The sequence below is a fragment of the Melospiza georgiana genome, chromosome 6, assembly GCF_028018845.1.
Source record: "Melospiza georgiana isolate bMelGeo1 chromosome 6, bMelGeo1.pri, whole genome shotgun sequence".
Classification (NCBI taxonomy): domain Eukaryota; kingdom Metazoa; phylum Chordata; class Aves; order Passeriformes; family Passerellidae; genus Melospiza; species Melospiza georgiana.
In genome coordinates this window covers 53,638,014-53,642,314 of record NC_080435.1, presented here as the reverse complement: position 1 = coordinate 53,642,314, position 4,301 = coordinate 53,638,014, and positions in this window count along the sequence as shown.

Sequence of the window (4,301 nt, the reverse complement as noted above, 5' to 3'; positions counted from 1 at the left end):
CTGCTGGCATGCAGGTGAATCCTCATGACAGACTCTAATCCTTCTTGTTAACATACCTAAATTTCTTACTGCCATTTAGCAAGTTGATGCTATTTGGACAAAATGCCACAATCAACATATAAGTTGGCAGGCACAGCAAATTGAAAAGGCTTTGAATAATGTTGTTCCAATTCCTAGCTTGAAAGCTTATAGCTTACAAACAACATAACATGTAACAACATTGTGTATTGATTTCATTAAATAATAGCATGGGGGGGGGGGGGGGAAATTGCTCTGAATAGCAGCTTTTAGGAAAATCACTTTATAGTCCGTAGCATCTGATAAAAAACAGTGCTAGCAGCCGAGACCAAGGGGAGAAAGAGCTGAATCAGAGGCCCTCGGGATGCAGTGCCAGTCTCTGCTGCAAGGGTGTGGGAATCCTGCAGCAAATTTTACTAATTCTCCTCCAGCCCTGCAGCAGCAGCGTGTGACTGCAATCCCCCAGCCCCGCTGGGCCCTGCGTGCCCAGGGAGAGCTGCTGCAATCCTGCATGGCCAGGCACAGCCCCAGCCCTCCCCAGCAGCACCTGGGCCCGTGGCCACAATTCATTTTGCTGGAGAAAAACACTTCAGACTAGAAGGGGAGAGATTTAAATCAGGTGTTAGGAGGAAATTCTTCACTGTGAGGGAGGTGAGGCACTCGCACAGGGTACCCAGAGAAGCTGGGGCTGCTCCAGCGCCCTGGAGTTGTTGAAGCTCAGGTTGGATGGGGCTTTGAGAAACCTGGAAATGTGGTCTTTAAGGTCCCCTCCACCCCAAGCCATTCCATGATTCTATAATCTGGGTAGGGGCTAGAGCAGCCCTGCTGGGGTTTTACCAGGACAGCTAGACCAGACTATCAGCAAAAGGCCAAGTTGTCTAGGTGCAAGGGCTGGTCATCTGCAAAAGTGAATTTCTGTCAGATAAATGTACCCAACAACTCCTCTGCTCCCTTACCCCAAACAAGCCCTAGCAGGAAAAAAAGCTGCCCAGTGCATATCCAAGTGGCATTTTCCATCACTTCTATCTCCATTATCTGCTGGATCTCACAACACTTCCAGCAGGTCTGGCTCTGTGGGGGTAAGGCCAGAGCCTGGCCTCCAGTAAGACAAGTGGGAAAAGCCTCAAAAATGGACAAATTAGCTCATGCTCAGAGCAGCAGGAACTGTGTTGGGTGTGTGAGGCAGCCATTTAACCTCACCGTTAAATTTCCATCAGGTGACACCAGTGCCCCTGCCAGGGTGGATCCCCGTTAATTGGGCTTGTCACCTCCCCATCCCCGCCTGCTCTCATTCAGAGCAGCCTGTGAAGGCACAGATCTTGCCAGCCAGAAGCACACTATTAGTAGCACCAGCAGTGGCACTGTTATTATTAGCCAGTCTTGTCTTTATTTTTTAGGAAGTTCTACTGCTGGACTGCAGACCTGCCTGCAATGCTCTTCCAAGGGGGGGCTGGGGAGGGCAGACTCCCCGGCACCAAACCCATCATTAATCTATTTTGAAAACAAGATTGTGTTTTCCAAATAGCACTGCATGACTCGCTCCCATTCTGCCAACACATTTTTATGGTGGTTTGGGATTTTTAGGGGGTTTCTTGGCGATGGGGGAGGAGCTTAATGGCTGATAAGTGCACTAGCGTGCCTGCAGCCAGGCCGGAATAGCGCCTGTGCTCCTCACCCCGGGCTGCTGAGGGACTAAAGCCCTCCTGCATGGGGTGGGCAGCACAAATCCCCTTCCCGGGCCCTGGCTGTCATGCATTCCAGCTGCAGATGTGCCCATTGCAATTGCAGCAGCATCGGGAGGCAGCAGCATCACTGGGCACGCAGCAGAGCAGGGGTCTCGCCTGTCTGTCTGTCTGTCTGTCTGTCCCTGCTGGGGCTGAGGATGAGGCTCAGCGAGAGGCTGTGTGTCAGAGCTCACGAAGGGTTCGCAGTGCCTGAGCACGCAGCACCGCTCCAGACCCCGGGGTTTGGCTGCCCCTCCGTGCCCAGCAGCTCGGGATGGCTCTCAGGGCTGGCCATCGGGGAGGTGTGCGCTGTCCCGATGGGCAGGATCGGGGGGACGGGCACGGACCGTCGGCCGTGCAGCGAGCACAGCACGGAAAGTGAAACCCCGCGTTTAGCTCACGGCTCCGGAGCCCTCTGGGGAATTCCCAGCACTCAAGAGCTGTTTGCTTCCTGCGGGCTCCCCTCGGGGCAAGCGCAAATGAGTGCGGTGAAGCGCAAACCCTGAATTCTCCCTGGGACACGGGAGGCAGCGGGTCTGCAGCGAGGGCTGGAGGAGGCCAGGGTGAGCTCAGGGTGAGCCCAGGGTGAGATCCTGCTCCATCCCTGCCTCCAGAGCTTCCCGTGCTCAGGGTGAGCTCAGGGTGAGCCCAGGGTGAGCTCCTGCTCCATCCTTGCCTCCAAAGCTTTCCATGCCCAGGGTGAGCTCAGGGAGAGCTCCTGCTCCATCCCTGCCTCCAGAGCTTCCCGTGCCCAGGGTGAGATCCTGCTCCATCCTTGCCTCAAAGCTTCCCGTGCCCAGGGTGAGATCCTGCTCCATCCCTGCCTCGGAGGATTCCCATGCTCAGGGTGAGCTCCTGCTCCATCCCTGCCTCTGAGGATTCCCGTGCTCAGGGTGAGCTCCTGCTCCATCCCTGCCTCCCGTGCCCTGGGAGATCCTGCTCCATCCCTGCCTCGGAGGATTCCCATGCTCAGGGTGAGCTCCTGCTCCATCCCTGCCTCTGAGGATTCCCGTGCTCAGGGTGAGCTCCTGCTCCAACCCTGCCTCTGAGGATTCCCGTGCCCAGGGTGAGCTCCTGCTCCATCCCTCTCCAGCCTGCCCCAGGGTGGGTATCACACACCCCAGCAAGCGCTGGCAGAGGTGAGAGCACAGACCTACAGCTCAGGAACAGAAGCTCTGCTTCCAGCAGCACCTTTGTCTCCTGCTGATCCTGTGCAAGGCTCCTGGCTCCCTGCCTCAGTTTCCCCTCTCTGTAAAAGGGGCTGGCAGCCACTCCTGGTGAGCTCTGAGACCGGCAGGGAGGGGAGGCCCTGCGAGATCCATCACACGGCTCTGCCCTGGAGAGAGGCAGGGAGAGGGAAGGGGAGATGCAGATGTGCCAGCTCTGTAGCAGGAGCAGCAGAAAGGACCTTAGAACCTGGGGTTTCCACAACATTAATTTTACAAAATGAGGAACGGGAAGGGAAAGAAATTAAGAAAGTCAGGTGGGAAACCAGGTGGCTGGTGAAGTCACACAACTCGGGAAACTGAGGCAGGGACAAGCTTCACTTGGGAATCAATTCATTGACAATGAAAAGCCTTTTCAGCAGAGGCTCATCCACTCTTGAGACTCAGACATTCCGGGCAATGAGAATTCCATATGCTACTTGTCAATACTGCAGAAAGTCCCAGCTGCTGCAGGGAAAGGAGCCTTCCCCCCAGGACAGAGCCAGGCCGGCTCGGGAGAACGTGAGTGTGCTGCAAAACCAACCTCTGAGAGAGGCCACTGGGTGCTTGGCTGATTTAGAGCAGCTTTGTGCTTATTCATCTTTGTGCAGTGTCCCCTGTGATTGCACACGGCTGCGTGCAAGGCTGGGCAAGTTGGGAGAAATTCAATTATATTGATTTACGGAAGAAAGAGACAACAACAAATGGAATGGGGAGTTGCTATTCCATATTTTATCATCAGCCATTAAGACTTCGTGTTCTAATATCCTCTACCTTTAGAATGAAATTAAAACAATCATTTTCAGGATGAGGTGCTTCTCCACGCAGAGCTGCCAGCTAACCAAGCATTGGCACACATCAGTCAAGAGCTCCTCAAACCTGGGTGCCCTCAGAGACTTGCTGGAAATCAGCTGGAGAAGGTTCCTCTCAGTAAAGGTGCCAAGCATGTTGCCCACTCATACTGCACACCCAACATGGGCTGCATAAATACACAGAGGGAATCTGAGGCTGAGGAGGTCTCTGTGTAATGTCCCTGCTTCAGACCTACCTTCTGCTGGCTGTTTAGGAGAGCAGGGAAACAGAAAGCTCAAAGTTAAGCTGAAGCAAGCAGAGAATTGTACTGGTCTGTAGCATGTTCCAGCTCCCAGTGACCAAAACATGATTGATTTTAGGGGAGAAAAAAGATTTTTTGAGAGGGGTAATAAAACCAGTCACCCAGAACTTGAGGCTATCAGCTGAGAAATGTCTGGCATCTCCCACTGCTGGATGCACCCATCACCAGAGGCAGCTTGATGTGCTGCTGCTCTGACACCAGGTGTGCTCCCACAGGGAATAAATCCCTGAGCATCTCCTG